The sequence below is a fragment of the Poecilia mexicana genome, unplaced genomic scaffold, assembly GCF_051168715.1.
Source record: "Poecilia mexicana isolate PSO_F unplaced genomic scaffold, ASM5116871v1 scaffold_6, whole genome shotgun sequence".
Lineage (NCBI taxonomy): Eukaryota > Metazoa > Chordata > Actinopteri > Cyprinodontiformes > Poeciliidae > Poecilia > Poecilia mexicana.
In genome coordinates this window covers 3,926,274-3,945,829 of record NW_028263375.1, presented here as the reverse complement: position 1 = coordinate 3,945,829, position 19,556 = coordinate 3,926,274, and the positions used below count along the sequence as shown (strand labels likewise).

The following is a 19,556-nucleotide window of genomic DNA, read 5'->3' as shown; positions in this document are numbered from 1 at the left end:
GCAAATTAACGTTTTATTTTAAGTCAACTCAGAGATTATTTTTTGTTATTTTTATAAGCAAAAGAAACTCCTTTGAAACAGGAAAAGTCTCCCCAAGTGCTTTTTATTGTTTTTGAATGAGTCGAAAACCTCCTCCTGAGGGACTACTCTGGTATTTTTGTTTTCTGGACCTTTGTGATGCAAGAGTGGCCATAACAAGTACAAAAACCTTCACCGACGACTTGAAGAAAAGCACAAAGTTGTGGGATCCAGCCGATCACTCACAGAAGAACAAAGAAAGCAGCCAGCGGGCAGTGAGTAAAATCAGCTGATTGAGTTTATGAATGAAAGTGCAGCTGCGCTGCAGAGAAACAATCAATCGCCACAGAAAGCAAAGTTGTGGATTTTGGAAAAGAATTGCAACAAAAAAGGATGTTTATGGATGAACTTATTTGAAAGTGAAGGGATTGTGTGATCATTAACAATGTCTGACCCTGACACTCCGCCTGCGTCTCAGGACATATTAAAGGTGTGCGTTCTTTCGCGCAGAGGCAGATTGGGAGCCTGCACTAGAAGGATTACATTACTAAATCAGAATACTGCAAAGTCTTTATTTATTATTAATTTTTCATTCTCTTAAGAATGTAGAGCTAATTATTTGATCTAAACAAGACCTTAAAGTGGATCCAGTTTCTCTCGATGGTCAACCTGTTGAAATTGTGGCAAATTTTAAATACCTTGGGTCGTTCCTGGACAGTCAGCTCAACTGAAAACACTGACTATATTTTGAAGAACTGTTATCAGAGACTCTACCTTTGAAGAAGACTTAGTGATCTTGGGGTGACCCAAATAGACTCTAATTGGGTCACCCCCTATGTCTTGAATTTTGAAAAAAATAATTTTGTTTATCACTACATAAGGGTTCAGCGAGTGCGCATATGAATTTGATGGATTTGGTACCTCAAAAAAGATTAAGAACCACTGCATTAAGGTGTTGGGGAGTAATGATTATCAATTTTTTTTTTGTTTTTGTGGATGTTAAAGGGGCATGGCCAGGCCTTAACTTTGAGCTTCATACCATAAATTTGGAAAATCTATAACTTTCTTAAAGAAAGACTGATTTATACCAAACAATGAGTGATCCATGTGGTATGCCAAATGATACTATTTGGTCATATGATGACATAAATGCACACCCTATCAGAACAAGAAGTCTGTTTTTTTCCTTTGAAAGTTCCATTTCTGACTCCCTTGATCTAATCAAGATGATACTGAGGCAGATACCAGAAAAATTGGTCTTACTTGCTTTAAAGCTCAACAAGTTTACACTGGAAGGTGACTTCCCCATGCCCACACAATATAGCAAGCCATTGCCATTCATTTGGCTCTAAATTCCACATATTTCAGCCAAGCAGCACCAAAGTCACTAGGGAGAATGGACATGTCTGGCACATTCCGCATCATGGCGTTTACCATAAGCGAAAGAACATACTGAGGGTGGTGTTTGACTGCACATCCTCATTTCAAGGAACCTCTCTGAACAAGAAACATCTCCAAGGTCCTGATTTAACAAACACCCTGATTGGGGTACTGTTAAGGTTTCGCCAAGAAGCAATCACTGTTATGGCAGACATTGAGGCAATGTTTTATCAAGTTTATGTTGATGAAAAGGACAGGGACTTTCTGAGGTTTCTGTGGTGGCCAGAAGGGGACATTAGTAAACCTCTTGAGGTTTACAGGATAAAATTTCACCTCTTTGGTTCAGTATCACTGCTGCCGACAACCAGAAACATTATTCTGATGAGGTTATCAAAACCATTAAAAGTAACTTATGTAGATTGTTTGCCTCTGATCAGTGGCAACAGAGAACCCTCCAGGACCCTACTGAGGGTGTAGAGCTGGTCCAGTGTTCCACGACCAGGACGAAAACCACACTGCTCTTCCTGAATCCGTGGTTCGACTATCCGACGGACCCTCCTCTCCAGAACCCCTGAATAGACCTTACCAGGGAGGCTTAAGAGTGTGACCCCTCTGTAATTGGAGCACACCCTCCAGTCCCCCTTTTTGAACAGGGGGACCACCACCCCAGTCTGCCAATCCAGGGGAACTGCCCCCGATGTCCATGCGATATTGCAGAGACGCGTGAGCCAACACAACCCTACAACATCCAGAGCCTTAAGGAACTCCGGGCGGATCTCATCCACCCCCGGGGCCCTGCCACCGAGGAGCTTTTTGACCACCTCGGCGACCTCGTCCCCAGAGATTGGAGAGCCCGACCCAGAGTCCCCAGGCTCAGCTTCCTCAACAGAAGGCATGTTGGTGGGATTGAGGAGGTCTTCGAAGTATTCCGCCCAACGGCCCACGGCCCGAGTTGATGGGACGGGGTCAGCAGCACACCGCCCCCACTATAAACAGTGTTGGTGCTGCACTGCTTCCCCCTCCTGAGACGCCGGATGGTGGACCAGAATCGCCTCGAAGCCGTACGGAAGTCTTTCTCCATGGCCTCTCCAAACTCCTCCCATGCCCAAGTTTTTGCCTCAGCGACCACCTGAGCCACATGCCACTTCACCCGCCAGTACCCATCAGCTGCTTCTGGAGTCCCACAGGCCAAAAAGGCCCGATAGGACTCTTTGACAGCATCGCTCACCGAAGGCGTCCACCAACGGGTTCGAGGGTTGCCGCTGCGACAGGCACCAACAACCTTTGCGGCCACAGCTCCGATAAGCCGCCTCGGCAATTGAGGCACGGAACATGGTCCACTCAGACTCAATGTCCCCTACCTCCCCCGGAACGTGTTCGAAGTTCTGCCAGAGATGAGAGTTAAAGCTCCGTCTCACAGGGGACTCCGCCAGACGTTCCCAGCAGACCCTCACTACACGTTTGGGCCTGCCAGATCTGACCGGCTTCCTCCCCCACCACCGGAGCCAACTCACCACCAGGTAGTGGTCAGTGGACAGCTCCGCACCTCTCTTCACCCGAGTGTCCAAGACATACGGCCGCAGATCCGATGAAACGACGACAAAATCGATCATCCAACCTGCGGCCTAGGGTGTCCTGGTGCCAAGTGCACATATGGACACCCTTATGCTTTAACATGGTGTTCATGATGGACAATCCGTGACGAGCACAGAAGTCCAATAACAGAACACCACTCAAGTTCAGATTGGGGGGGCCGTTCCTCCCAACCACGCCCCTCCAGGTCTCACCGTCATTGCCCACGTGAGCGTTGAAGTCCCCCAGCAGAACAAGGGAGTCCCCAGGAGGGGCACTCTCCAGTACCCCCTCTAAGGACTCCAAGAAGGGTGGGTAATCTGAACTGTTGTTCGGCCCATAAGCACATACAACAGTCAGAACTCTTACCCCCACCCGTAGGCGGAAGGAGGCTACCCTTTCGAGTAACCTCTCAGCTACTTCAAGCTGAGAGGTTCTACCCAGAACCTCTCAGCCTCGCACACTGGCACCTGTTCCTTCCCCACCAGAGAAGTGACGTTCCACGTCCCAAGAGCCAGCTTCTGCAGCCGAGGATCAGACCGCCAGGGTCCCCTCCTTCGGCCGCCGCCCATTACACATTGTACCCGACCCCTTTGGCCCCTCCGACAGGTGGTGAGCCCATTGGAAGGGGGACCCACGTCTCCTCTTCGGGCTGAGCCCGGCCGGGCTCCGTGGGTAAAAGCCCGGCCACCAGGCGCTCGCCATTGTGCCCCACCTCCAGTTGTATTGTACCTCTATTGTTGTATATTTATTTATTTATTTATGTATGTATTTATTTGTTTTGCTTAGACCCTCCTCCTGCAGTGATTAACAGGCAGAAGCAGCTGTTGGGGCTGATCTGATTGTTGGGTGAAGGAGTGAGGAGTGAAACAGAGTTTTTGTACCGCAAATTAACGTTTTATTTGAAGTCAACTCGGAGATTATTTTTTGTTATTTTTATAAGTAAAAGAAACTCCTTTGACACAGGAAAAGTCTCCGTGAGTGCTTTTTATTGTTTTTGAGTGAGTCAAAAACCTTCTCCTGAAGGACTACTCTGGCATTTTTGTTTTCTGGACCTTTGTGATGGAAGAGTGGCCATAACACAGAGAGAATACCCTCCATGGATAAAGGAGTTGGAAACTAAAATAAAAAAGGGTCACACTAGAGGTGGTGGCTTGGTGCAGCTACTTCAAGCTCAATACCCAGAAGACAGTGGAGTTAATGATGGACTTAGGAAAGTCACAGACCCATCATCCCCTCTCAGAGTCCTTTCTATCTCCAATTTGGACTCATTCTGCTTCCTGGACATCACCATCATCCAGGACTTCAAGTGGGAGCCAACCATCAGCTCCTTTATCATAAAGGCCCAGAACAAGTTGTTCTAGCTATGGCAGCTGAGAGAACTCAAACTGCCAATTGAGTGTTGGTGCAGTTTAACACAGCCATCATCAAGTCCGTCCTCACCACCTCTGTCACTGGGTACAATGGAACCACAACCAAGGACAAACCTAGATTACAACACATCATGCATACTGATGAAAAGGTGATTGGGTGCAACCTCCAACATTTACATGACCTGTACTTCAGGGATGTAGGTCGTGCAGGTTGGATTGCAACTAACACTTCTCAAGAACAGCTTCTTTACCTCAGCCATTAGACTGTTAACAATAGATAATTGAATGTTGCATAACACTGCCACTTTATCTACCTGCTATTCTGCACATGCATACATATTTTTACTTTTTAGTCATATTTTGCATCAATATATCAAAGCAATTTCCTAACACATGACCCTGTATACTAGCAATAGCAATAAAAGTGATTCTGATTCTTCATGCGACAAGTCTGACGTTCTATCAAACAGTTCTAGGAATGGGGTACTGTTCTATCCCATTGTGTGCTAGGGGAATGGTATGACTGAAAGAAACAGGAATCTTAATAAAATGGTAAACATAGCAGTTCTATGTCTGGAAATTGAATTAAAACTAATTGAATAATTCCTAAAGAGAAAGTATTTCACTCCATGTTCATTAGTCAAGTCAAACAGGTCATGTTTAGGCCTGCTTAGTAGAAATGACAGTATTAGGTGCATTAAGTGCAGAAGCTTTCTGCTGAACACAATCCTTTATTTGCTCTTTGTTTTATGTAAAGGTTATGCAGTGTTGTCCATCATTTTAAGTGACTTACCCATACAAAATTTAACAGAAATAAAAATCTTATCCACATATTTATCCACATGTAGTATAATAATAGTAATATATAGTAGTATAATAATAGTATAATAGTATAATCTTATCCACATATTTATCCACATATAGTTTTCCTTATCTACAATAGGCCTCCACCCAATTTCTCTGTAATGGCTGCCATCTCACACACATCCTGAAATTTGACGTCCCCACCTCACCCATGCCCATCCCCCCTCAACATTCCCTCCATGGCCTGGAGGGAAACATGCTGAACTATAAAGTATAGCATGTTTGAACTTTTTAAGGAAAATGCTTGGTTGACAATAAAGAATGGTGGGAGAAGAGAAATAAAGAATCCGCATGCAACTCAAGCAGGTTGACTGGCTCACATTTCCTCATATAGTTTTTCTTATGTACTATAGCCATCTACCCAGTTTCTCTGTAATGGCTGCCATCTCACACACTTCCTGAGATTTGACGTCCCCATCTCACCCATGCCCATCCCCCCTCAACATGCTTGGTTGAAGATAAAGAATGGTTGGAGAATAAAAAAAATCAGTATGCTAATCAAACAGGTTGACCACCTCACATTTCTTCACTTTCTTTCAACTTTCCTAATTTATATATTTATTTTTCCACATCCTGTTTTTCTGATATGCTATAGCCTCTATCCCCAGTCTCTCTGTAATGGCTGCCATCTCACACACTTCCTGAGATTTGACGTCCCCACCTCACCCATGCCCATCCCCCTCAACATGCTTGGTTGAAGATAAAGAACGGTGGGAAAATAACAAAATCAGTATGCTAATCAAACAAGTTGACTGGCTCACATTTCTTCAGTCACTTTCTTTCAACTTTCCTAATTTATATATTTATTTTTCCACATCTTGTTTTTCTGATATGCTATAGCCTCTATCCCCAGTCTCTCTGTAATGGCTGCCATCTCACACACTTCCTGAGATTTGACGTCCCCACCTCACCCATGCCCATCCCCCCTCAACATTCCTCCATAACTTGCTCTCAAACTTTGCAGAATTGACTGGTGTTGAACCTACAAAATTTCCATTACAAAGAATAATTTTGTCTCCTGAAGCATTACTGTGGGAGATAATAAAATGTAACTTATTAATTTCATAGTTTTAAAACTTAATTGATGGCGCGGGAAAGTTGTGACGCCAAAGTTAAGGTGTCATTAGTTATTAACACAGGGCTGGGCCGTCAACCTCAGCTCAATGCTTTTTGCAACCAAGCAGAAACTCCGGCGTGTGCCGGAGGAAAAATCAAGCGCTCCTTTTTGACTACTGCACACCGAAGGAGGGGATTCATGCTAACACATCCGAGGAATGAGGAGCGACATATGACGAGGAATGAGCTAAAAAAATGGTAAGATTATAGTTATCTTAATGGACTCCTAGTTTTTATCCATTATATCACTCGGTCAGATATACTTTTAAATGCTGTTTAAACGTGTTGATCTGTAAAAACTGTTTCAATTGTGCTTCACTTGGATGGCTAGCTTACATTAGCCTAGTACAGCTAATAAGAAACATGCATGTTTTATTTTCAATTTATTGATGTGCAGTCTTACAAGAAAAATAAAAGTGATAACCTAAAAAATATGTTATTAAAATATGACTGCTCAAAAAATAACTCAAATGCAAAATATAAAAAGCTAAGTTAGCAAATTGCAAACCTCATAAAGCAGAAATAATGAAATATGCACTATTTTCAGTCACCCTGCTTGTGTGATTGAAGAGGGTTTTTGCTTTTTTGCATGTGTTTTGAATGGAGAGACGATAGACATGAGGATCTAAAACACGAGGCTGAAGTAAATGGATACCTTGTGGGTAAAGGTTGATTCTGCTGGGAGGGGGGCCTTCAGGGCACATTACACCAGACTACATTCTCTTTAGAATAATAAAGGTTGGGATATTTGGGGAAGAGCTGTGAATTAGAAACTAACTTCAGCATCATAACTTTAGTTGAGGGGAAGAGAGTGAATCTGCTTTGTTAAAATGAATTTCAGGGCTTTGACACATTTATAATCATTGAATGTTTGGGGGGGGGGGTTTTCCAGGAAAATCCCAACCAGAGATGCAGATCCAGTGATGGGAGTGACGGCTGTTCCAGTTTAAAAGGTGAATTATCTCAGGGAAAGATGCATTAGCCCACAGTGTTTTTCCCACTTTTAAATTGTTTTTGCATAACTGTTTCAGCTAAATTAATGTAACCTGTGCATAACCGCACAGGTAAGAGAAGGGAGGTGTGCAGGGGCGGATCTAGCAAAATATTTATGGGGTGACAAGAGGAGGGCAGGGATTTTTTCAGGGGTGGCAGCATATGCCAGTATCTAAGTATGAATCTAGATAGAGATGTGCCAATACCGTGATCGGCAATCACCGATCATACACTTTTTCACGGAAATCGGCCGATTATGATCGATGGCCGATTGATCGGCACACCTCTAATAGATAGATATGTCTCACTCTCACATTTGGCTTACACAGACCTAACATTGGACTTAATCTGTTTTTAACTTGCATTGTTTCAAAATGAGCTTCATGTAGCACTGAGGATTAAATAAAATTTCTTAATATAGTATAGTTAATTATTTTTATGTATTTCATACTGCTACTAATTGATTTGTATTACTGGATTGGACTAATCGCTTTGTGACTCATTGTGTCCAGAAAATCATTGTGTCCAGAAAATAATTTTATCCCAATGCAGGACAAGCAGAAATCTGTCAAAAAACAAAAACATGGGGTGGCAACTGCCTCCCCATGCCACCCCAGTAGATCTGCCCCTGGAGGTGTGAAAGAGGATTTACCTGATTTTAATTGCCTAGATTAGAAGAAGCTAACACAATATCAGTTAATGTTTGATTTAAGAGTACACAGTCAGGTTTTTCTTAAACAAAGAAAAGGCTCAACACATCTTTCCTGCAGTTATTTTATTTCAAATGCCAGTTGTTTCTAAATATCCAAAGAAATAAAGATTTGTGTTGTCATCTCTGACAGCGGGAGATGTTTTGGTAGGACCCAGTTCAACTGCTTTCCTTTATACATTCATCTGTTATTGACTTCTTATAGCTTTGCTAATTTTATTTAGTAACAGTCTAGTTGTTCCTTTAGTTGTTCTTCTAGTTGGGGAAATCATATTTTATTTATCACTGCAGGAGGGTTCAGTGAATGCGCATATGAAACTGGTGGGTTTGGTACCTCAAAAAAGGTTAAGAACCACTGTCTTGCATATAAATGTCAAATAATTTAAAGCCTTTTAATTTATGTATGCTGAAACCATTATGTCAAATTTAGCAGCAATGATAATCTCAATAAACAAATGGTGGTCTGTGTTAAAATATTAGCTTTTATGGGGCCCCTGAAGCTCTGGGGGCCCAATGGAGCTGCTGACTTAATTTGGATTTAACAGAAGTGGACAGAATTGATATTCATTTTAATTGTATTTTTTGATTAGTTGTTTTTAAGACTAGTTGTGGGTTTATATAGCAGTTCAATGATGATGTTTTCCCATAACATAATTACCCAGTGATATTTTTACTTTTATTGTCAACTTAACATCTTTTAATACAAAAAACACGGTGGACCACCTGGGCACCCGACCACCGGGCTTAGCAAGTTTTCTGGGGGAAACCCTGCATGTTGAAGTATAAAATCAATGTGCATAGTTTGTGTCATTTAACCTACAGTTAATAGGTCAGATTAGGTGAAAATGGATATCATAGTCCAAATGTAATTTGCTGCGGTCAGTACCTAACTCCTGTGTGGGTGTCTGATTTTTAACTGTCAAATTTGGACACAGCAGAATATTAGCTTTTGGTGTATTTGTGACAGATCCGGGTGGATCACTTCATGGTTAGTATTAAATATATAAGTAAGGCTTTTGCTTTATTTGTCCTCCCACCCCCTCTGTTAAGTGCTGTGTTTTCATATTATGCACCATGAAATGCAGAATCTCCAGTGTAATCTGATGGAGCCTGTACACTTTTGATGCTGTTAATATGTGACATATTTGGGATTTCTAAATACCTTCATGAAGTTGAAGTTGACTCTGTAGCTCTGTATTAAGTTGTAACAGCTAATTTAGGCATTTTACTGTTAAACTTGTCAATTTTTAGGAGTTGAAACAGTCATCCGATGAGAGCGACGATACCGTCATCCTTGGTCCAACACCAGCTGAAGTACGGGACATGAGCGTGCCTGAGCTCACAAGAACTGATTGTAAGTTTATCTATAAATATCATAGTATCACACTTTTTTTTAACTGATGATTGTAGATGTTTTGATGTTTATGCTTGTTTCTGTATTTATCATCAGAAATAATTTCCCAGAGAACAAAAAGTCATGGGAATAGAAATTATTTTCACAGGCGTCTAAGAAAAATGCAATGAACATTCAGGTTAACATCGGTAGGCCTAACAGCAGCCAATCAGAGTGGAAAAAATATTATTATTTTGTGCCATTTTCTAGTTGTTAAATATTCCACAAAATGAGGAGATAAAAGATGAACAACATGCCAGTTTAAACTTTGGACTATTTGCAAACCAACTGAACTCTGCAGCATTAAAACATGGATAGAACTGTAACTACATTAATCATAGCTCTTCTTCTGTTCAGTGTTTGTCAGTTTCTTGTGGTGCAGCTCTGTGCTGCCTTCAGGAGAATGGGACATCAGAGCATCATCCATAAAATTTCACCCAAATGGCATTTACTGTGCAAACCAGAGCTTTTAGTGGAAAAACAAAAGTTCCTTTTAATGCCACACAAATATGAGACAGAAATATGGATTATTTCTTTATATAGACCTGTCTATTGATTATAGATTAATAGTTTTACTGAACAGAAATTACAAAGAACAAATCTGGTTCTTCATCAAATCCTAATGAGTCAAACTGAAAGTGTCATGGAGTCACTGAACACCACCATGACATTAACACTGACATGAAAAATAATATTGAAGAAATAAATATATCAAATATAATTAAAAACATAAATAAGTGATAAGTTATTTACTGTTATGGTCTGTAAGATATATTTATTCTCAATATTAGATATGGTCTCAGCAAACCCATGGCACTTCAACAATATTATTTTACCTTTTATCTGGAAATAGTGTCTGTTTATTCTTGCCATACAGTCCTCTGTATTAATTATTGCTCGAAAGGCCTTGCCATACCAGTTTATTCCTCTGTATTTACTTTAGTTTCTTAGTTTATTCTTGCATTTTGTTCTTCATTCATTTCCATTTAGTTTCCTTTGATTAGTATTGTCCTCTCTTGGTTTATTGCTATGTCCACTTTAGTTTCTTTTCTGTTTCTAGATTTATTTTATCATTTATTGATGCTCAGTAATCTTCACTCATCACCTGCTGCGCTGCCTAATCATCATGTTTCACATCATGTGTTCATTTTTCACTGTTCAGCGTCGGATTCTGTTTTTATGCCATAATTCACATCTCTGCCAGCATGCCTAGGTGGGCCCCATGTGGGGAAAAGGAGGGCAGACCATGTGGGTTTGTCCGCGGGTTCCATGATGGCCCCACATGGGTTTGCCCATGTAGGGCCACAGCCCACATGGGCCATACATGGGCAAACCCATGTGGGCCACCACCATATAGGGCATGTAGGGCCCATGTGGGCTGTGGCCCTACATGGGCCCTACATGGGCAAACCCATGCCGGGCCATTGTGGAACCCGCAGACAAACCCATATGGGACCCATATATCAGCCCTCCTTTCCCCCACATGGGGCCCACCTAGGCATGCTGGCAGGGTACCTGCTGATGCTTTTTTAAGGACTGGTGAGATTAATGTTTTCACTCATTACTAGTTGTCAGCTTCATCAGTGGCAACTATTACAGCTGACAACTGACCCTTTAATATTAAATACTTTACTACAGCTGTGATTGAAAAATGTTTTTGTGATAGCTTTATAACTTGCCCTGTCACACAGACTGAAACCTTTTTTCATTGAAGAACACTTATGTGCCCCTAATTATTTTTCAGGCCCACCACAAAAGAAGAGACTCAAGTGGAGCCAAGAAGAAATTCAGGCGGTGGAGAAAACGCTCATGGACTGTATTGAATCTGGAAAGGTTCCTGAGAAAGCCCAGTGTACAGTCATGGCCAAAAGTTTTGAGAATGACACAAATATTATATTTTCACATTAACTGTTGCCCTCTGGTTTTCATGTGTCAGATGTTTTCATCACATACAGAAATACAATTGCAATCATATTATGAGTAACAAAAGCTTTTACTGACAGAATGAGTTAATGCAGCAAGTTAGTATTTGCAGTGTTGACCCCTCTTCTTCAGAACCTCTGCAATTCTCCCTGGCATGCTCTCAATCAACTTCTGGACTAAATCCTGACTGATAGCAGTCCATTCTTGCACAATCAATGCTTGCATTTTGTCAGAATTGCTAGGTTTTTGTTTGTCCACCCATCTCTTGATGATTGACCACAAGTTTTCAATGGGATTAAGATCTGGGGAGTTTCCAGGCCATGGACCCAAAATCAAATATTGCTGTTAAGCTGATCACTCTTTATAACATTCTGGAGTACATGCAAATTGCCATTATAAAAACTGAAGCAGTAGACTTTGTAAAAATTAACATTTGAATCATTCTCAAAACTTTTGGCCATGACTGTATGAAGTGCATTGAAACCTCACCAGTGGCCCTCAAGGACAGGACATGGCAAGGGGTTAAATTCTATGTGAAAAATCGCATAGATGCGTTAAAACGAGAGACTTTCAAAAGAAGGTAAGCGTTGACTTTTTTGGTATCTGGATCTGTTTGAAGTTTCTGCCAGTTTTGAAGTTCTGAGACAGCTGCAGTCAAGTTTTGTAATCCAAGTATGTATGCATACTTTCATAGAAGAGGAAGTGTGTATGTTAATGTTTATGGATGCAAATCAATGAATCCATTTCATATATGTATATCCATGTTGAATTGTACTACGTATATCTGGAAATTGTGTAATAAAATGGTTCACATACAACCTGAAAATGCAGTCCAATATTGATGGTTGGCTTTAAGCAGGTTACCAGGAACTTAAAATAACATTAAACAAAAACAAATCTAATATAATGCAGTTTATTGACTTAAAACAACTAGGATTGCTCATATTTAACAAACTGTGTTCACAAAAATTACACAGTGCCACCTGGTGGTAGTTGGTGAAGGACAAGTCCCCACGTGCACCCAAAACCTGACAGATTTTTGATTTTCTAAACTTTATAAATTTTTATGTTAAAGATGATATTTCATGTTCCAATGTCCCTAAAAAAAATCCAAACCTAAAATGGAGTCTTTAGCTCATTTAGAAAGTTGAGTCCCCACGCGTAACCACCTAGTCACTCGCTAAAAATGGTCCTCACGTTTCACCTAATACAAGTATGTGTGTGTGTGTGCGTGCGACAGGTTTTCTCCCGGACAGAAGCAGATACTCACATGAGACTGTGGTTTCCAGCAGAGTCGGCGGGTCAGGCGGAGAGAACAGCAGAGACACAAGGAGAGAAGGTCAGCATCCAGGTCAGCAACGACAAAATGATGGAAAATAAAAGACATTTATTACTGATTCATACAGGAACAACCTTCCACGAGTTTCACTGGGATTTCTGAGACCAAACAAATGAACAATCATTACAAATAAAATCTGAAAAGTGTGGTGGGAAAATAAATTCATCACCCCCTAATTGAAGGTAAAAGAAAGGCGTTGTTGCAGCTGAGAGTCTGAGAGGAAAGTTTCTACCAGACTGAAAACGGGTAACAGCAGCACAATGCCCCGAACCCACACCCCCACTGGGAAACATGGTGGTGGCAGCATCATACTGTGGGAGGATGGATGGAGCTAAATCAAGACAAAGAAAGATATTATGGGATGGGATATTATCCCATAATATTATGGGATCAGAGGTGATTTGTGGGTCAGGATGGTCCAGTCCAGTGGGTCCTGGAGGGCAACAACCTCCTCAGCAGGCCAGTTTCTTCTTAGGCCTCTAACGAGCCATCATTGGATCCAGAGGAACTAAAACATGCTGGATGCCGGCCCTCCAGGACCCACTTTGGACCCACTAGTCAAAGTCCAGAACTAAATCCAACAGAAAATCTTGAAAGCTGATGTTCTGAGTTTTTCTCCATCCTGTCAGACTGAGTGGAGAGAAACCAGAAACGGCTGAAGCATCACTTTGTGTTGCTCTGTCAAAGCCAAACAAATCTGTGTTTATGTAACAAAATGTGGAAATCGTTGAAGGGGTGTCGTTACTACGTTTGCTTTCCTCCGCTCAGATAACAGTCCAGGTGTTTGTGATCACACACAGAAACAAACCATGCTATGTTTTCATTTGAATTCATGTGCATTTCCCGTCCATTTGCCAGTCTGTCCTCTCAGACTCATCATGTTTCCTCCAGCCTGAGCGCCCAGCAGGGTTAGCGGTGACCTCAGCGCCGCCGCTCTGAGTCAAGCATCTAAACGACCCGCTGCGGCGCGCCGGAGGATCACAGGGAGGCGTGAGGTTGGTCTTAATGAGAGCACACTTCAATGGGACAGCAGCTGCAACAAAGGCCTTTCTGCTCCCCACTTGAAAGAGCATGAGACATGAAGCTGCAGCTTTACAGGCCGTGTCAGACAACGCTCCAACACTCAGAGCGCTCTGGCATTTATCTCCTCGCCCCGCTCCATCCCCCGCTGCTTCAGCTCTCTAATATATCCATTCCAACCTTCTGCAAAACTTCCACTCGTCTCTCCCAATTCATCTTTTTCCCTCCTCTCTCTTATACTCTTTCCCTTGTTTGCCTTTTAAAACGAGGAGAGGAGAAGAAAACAGAACTTTCTCTGAGCAAAACCCACTTTCTGAGACTACACTCCAGTTCCAGTCAACATTTCTCCTCAGCAGGAATGTGAGAGAGCTGTACAGATAGCAAATATTACAGCAGAATAGAAACATAAAGGCGTTCCAGCAGTAAGTGCAGACATTCAGAGTTACATAGTTCAGTCCATTTATATAACTTATATAGTGTTTTTTCCAGTCATTTTGACCACTCAAAGCGCTTTACACTAGAGTCACATTCAGGCTGGTTAGGGGCCTTTTGGCAGGAGGAAGCTGGAATTGAACCTACAACCTTCCGATCACAGGATGACGACTCTACCCACTGAGCTACAGTCGCCCACCAAAGGTAGAAACTTAATCTATAATTAAGTCTTTAATCTGTCAAAAATATTCAGAATCCATCGTTGCCGCATTTTATTCAAGCTCATTAAGTTTGTGTTTAAATAGTTGAATCAACTTCCTCCTTCACCTTTTCCTTTTCATTAAGATGATAAAAGCAGCCGTTGCTACTATATGCGTTTTTGTTCATTTTAATTAATTTGTAACATTTTTTAAAACTTGTTTTAATTATGTCACATTTTCATATTTTTGAAGTGGTTCTCAGTACAGGTGTTAATTAGTATATTATCTACAAACACTTCACTCAATGAGTTGCTTTCATCTAATGCGTGTTTCTCAGCTCTGTTTTGTCAGGTCAGACCCCCACTGGCATCATTAATGTTTATTCATGACTCCCAAATTGAAATATTATAGAGAATTTGATAATATTTCATTATTTATCAGTACAAACCAGTGGCACCAGCACTCTGCACTCAATCATCTGTTTATCAAAACAAATTAATAAAATGAGATGCAAAAACTGAAATCTTAAGCTAGTGCGACTCATTTTATTGTTTTAAGTCCAAGTTTGGTTTATTAATTGAATTTATAACATTTAATCCAGACTGCTCACTGTGTGATTCTCAAAAGTGAGTAAATTGTAATCTTATGACGTACGAACTGCTACACGAAGCTGCCTGAAAATGACAAATGTTTAGCATCTTAAGTTACAGTTTGGTATAGATTTTACAAAGAAGGACTTGCTGCTATGACTAAATCATTCATCTTAATCTTCTCCAGCCCAATACTCCTTTACTTGCCTCTGCCGCCGTTTTGTTTTCAGTCTCAAACGTCGCCATCATGGCGCGTCTGTCGGCTTCTTCTTCTCCTGGGTTGAACAAGCAGCCTGTTGACTAGCTGGAGCACTGCTGCCACCTACTGGCCGAAGGCTTGTTGCTTATAGGTCAAGCATGAGTAAAGGCTAAAGTCCTCAACGCGCTCCCTTTACATCTACAGATCTGACCCATTTAATAAATGATCAGAACCAATGGAGGAATGAATGTTGAAGATACCAACAGAACCCACCTCTCCACCAGGACCTGGAGCCAGAGGTTCTGGTCCTGCTGGAATATAACCATATGAAAGTGCAAAATAATTAATGTTGTAAAATAAAATAATCAAAAAAATATTTAAAAAGTAAAACAATGAGAGGAGTAACTGCTACAGGCTGCTACACTTAGCGCATGCATTAGCAGCTATAGCCTTTAAAACAGTAAAACTCCAGCAGCACTCTCAGTTGTGGTTTAAAATCATTGCACATTTGCTGCTATGTAAAATATTTCTTCCAATTAGAACAATCTGAGTTGAAACCTTACAAAATGAAGAAAGCAGGGTGGAGTTGAACCATTTCAGTGGAATGACAGGAGTGGACCTCCTAGATGGAGGAGACAGGAAGTGTGAAAGATCAGAGCTAAAGACCAAGCCAGTTCACCAGAGGAGGAAGTGAAGTGTCAGGAGAAGTTTCCACTCTGCAGGGTGGAGGACTGATCATCGGCAGTGCACGCTCGCTCACACTCTGATGAGGGCAGAAATCTGCACCCAGTGGCTTTGTCTCCCCCTGCGTGTGTGGGAGGACTGATGGGGGAATCTCACCTCTTTCCATCAGCTCTCATTACCAGCCGAGCGCACATGAAAGCCTGTGAAGCTCAGCATCCTGCAGGAAGATGCAGGGGGTGTGGAGACGCTCTGCCACAGCAAACACCTCACAGCGCACAGAGAAGCAGCAGCAGCAAGGCAGCGGACGGGGATCCGGGTTAAAGCCTGACAACGCCTCACACCGTCAGCACTTCTTTCTGGAGTCAAGAAACTCAGAAAAATAAAAGCTGCTTTATGTCATGAATTCAGCCACAGACGTCTGCTAATATGAGGCAAAACCTGAAGACCAGCAAATAGAATCATTACCTCATAAAAACACCTGAATATCCCCTGGTTCTGTTTGAGGAGAAATGACACGGTGTGTGTGTGAGTGTGTGTGTGAGTGTGTGTGTGCATGTGTGTGTGTGTGTGCGTGAGTGTGTGTGTGTGTGTGTGTGTGTGCGTGAGTGTGTGAGTGTGTGTGTGTGTGTGTGTGTGTGTGTGTGTGTGCATGAGTGTGAGTGTGTGTGTGCGTGAGTGTGTGTGTGTGTGTGTGTGTGTGTGTGTGCGTGAGTGTGTGAGTGTGTGTGTGTGTGTGCGTGTGTGTGTGTGTGTGTGTGCATGAGTGTGAGTGTGTGTGTGCGTGAGTGTGTGTGTGTGTGTGTGCGTGAGTGTGTGTGTGTGTGTGTGTGTGTGTGTGAGTGTGTGTGTGTGAGTGTGTGTGTGTGCGTGAGTGTGTGTGTGAGTGTGTGTGTGTGAGTGTGTGTGTGTGCGTGAGTGTGTGTGTGTGTGTGTGTGTGTGTGTGTGTGTGTGTGTGTGTGTGTGTGTGTGTGTGTTTTCCCAAGATAATTAAGAGAATCAATTAGACTAAACGAGGCCTGCAGGCTGCCTGCTTTCTGTTGCTCCTGCCTTGGATGAAGCTCTGATATCGAACGCCTCAGACGGTGACGAGCTCAACGGGACTTCAAACGTTCCAGAAAGAAGTGATCAGACGTTTAGTCGTCTAACAGCCGACAGTCAGCAGCAGGAGAACCAGATCCCAGAGAGACGGCTGAGCTGATGCAAGTAACATCCAGGAAGATTCCTCCCATTACTACTTTAGCCGCAAACCAGACGGGCCCTCAGTGCTCTCCAAAACAGAACTTCACCTGGTCCGACAGGTGAGCCGGACCCGGTCAGGGTGAGCCGGACCCGGTCAGGGTGAGCCGGACCCGGTCAGGGTGAGCCGGACCGAGCTGGACCTGCAACAAGTTTTGCAACAAGCTGATCCAACACGGTAAAAAGAATATCTGCTCCATTGTCATAATTTAGTGAATCTTAAAATATATTAACGCATATTTAATGACAGAATGATCTTTCACTGAAACATGGCAGCTCAGCATCAGGATATGGGGACATTTTGGAAAACGACCCAAACAGAGCAGAGCAGAATCTGGTTCCAGGCCAACAAGATCAGCTTCACCATCCTGGGGGCTCGTACAGGAAATGAATCCCTGGTGATGACGAGTTCTCTGTCAGTGCTTCAATCCGATCCTCTGACAGACCAGGACGTCTTTAAAAGCCGTCCTGGTCTGCAGCAGAATCAGTTTCCCTCTGATTCTGCTGCTTCTCACTTAGTTTCCTCCAGACGACAATCAAACATAAATCTCAAAATAACGAGATCTGAAGCTAACTTTGATGAGGTTTATATCAGGCTATAAACCTCGTTCTTATGTTGCTGCTGAATTTATTTCCTGGCTTTGTCAGTGAAATGTTTCCGTAAAATCGAACCTTTGCAACATTTAAAAGTTAAAACAATAAATTATTGTTACACACAAACATTTTTGTCCTGTTTCCCCAGACGAATGTCCGAGAGGTTCAAGAGAATCCAAACAGTCACTGAGCTGATAAACACGTCAATAAGAAACCAATTTACAACCTAATGAGTCATTTAAAGATCCCAGATTACCCAGCATGCATCTCTACAGCTTTATTACCTTTATGTTAGCCTCATCAGGGAGGGAGGAAGTTCGGTCTAATATTTCACACTCATGATTTTGCTGCTCCTAAACTAAAACTGTTAATTTCCCAAGTGAAATTGGTGTGTTATTATTTATAGCACATCTATTTCACCCAAATGACTCGTGTGTGTTTTCGTCTTTCTTCAGTTGAGAGACGCAGCAGCGGCGGTACGCTCAGCTTTACCCCACATCGGATCACAAACATCCCAGGAAGAAACATTTCAACTGCTTGAGCTGTGACTGATTTCACTCTAAGATTCTCCAATTAGCAGAGGCTGAAGTGGGGAACATTTAAGCACATCAGTCTCGTTGCTCCAGCTGCTGTATGAGCTGCTGTGAGGTGTTTTCAGGCCCGGAGGGACGGCCGCGCACAGACCTCTGCATCAAAACAATTCCACAGCTGGCAGGAGGTGTGACACAAACAACAAGGTTCTTACCCTTCCCCAGTGAGCTGCACTGACAGCCGACCCACCTTCCTGCCTCCAGCACACACACACACACACACACACACACACACACACACACACACACACACACACACACACACACACACACACACACACACACACACACACACACACACCGCCTGCATTAGTGGAGTTATATATGCACACAGCCACACATGTCAAGTCGGAGCTCCTGCAATCTGGGCTCATCCTTCCTTCAAACTGCTTATCTCCCGGAGAGAGGAAGAGAGGATGAGAAACGAACGGCTGCCATATGGAAGTGGAACGTTGTATGAGAAGACGGAAAACTATTGGTGTGGAAAATCAATTTTGCCAAGTGGCAAACATATAGCTTTCTACAGGGCAAAATAGCCGGTATTATCCCGTCTCCTCATGCAAGGCTGAGTGTGGAGGAAGAGGAGAGGGATGAAGAACAAAGGATGAAAAGATAATCAAATTTGCAAATGCAAAGTGTTAAGAAGCAGGAATAAGTGATGGGGGGAGAATATGAAGTGTCTTGTAAAAGGTGTGCTGCTGCAGCCTGGGAGGAACATGCAGCAAACGCCCTGCAGCTCCTGCTGGGCCCACAGACATGATTTACATTCCACAGGGTCTCCTGACTCTGGATCCACTTCCAGTTTACCAGACTACAAATCTGCATAAATTCCCCAAAACTTCCCCTGAAGAGAGAGAAGATGCATGCCAGATGAAGTCAGTCCACCGATCTTCATTACCTGATATCTGCAGGCATTCGCTCGCCTCACTGAGCGGAACCGCATCAGTCTGAGCCAGAGTCAGACTCCGGGCCGGGTCATGCTCCCTAGGGTCCAATTATCCGTCAGGAGGCAGGGCAGCGTGGGTTTCTTCAGATGTTGGAGTCCGCAGACCGTCTGTCAGTGACCAGAACGGCTTCAGGTTCAGTTTGGAGTGAATTCAGAGAAACGGCTGTTTAACATCCGTCCATCCTCCATGCTGTCTCTGCAGCAGCCGTCCGACCTGACGACATGAGTTTGGGTCGTGGGAGGAAGCTGGAGTATCCAGAGAGAACGCTCCGGGAGAGCAAGCAAACCCAACGCTGCCGAGTTCGGAATGGGATCGGAGGGAGTTCTGGGACTCAGAACCAGGAGCTTCATCCCATCAGAAGCATTGACACAGAAATGGATCCA

The 19,556-nt window shown here is 42.9% G+C and overlaps 1 long non-coding RNA gene across 1 annotated transcript; it reads left to right on the top strand.

Moving 5' to 3' along the window:
• The first annotated feature begins 2,603 nt into the window (after positions 1–2,603).
• On the top strand, positions 2,604–12,167 carry LOC148158597 (uncharacterized). Its single transcript, XR_015762992.1, has 3 exons — positions 2,604–7,276; positions 9,277–9,379; positions 11,163–12,167. It is a non-coding gene; the product is annotated as an uncharacterized LOC148158597 (long non-coding RNA).
• Positions 12,168–19,556: the final 7,389 nt, after the last annotated feature.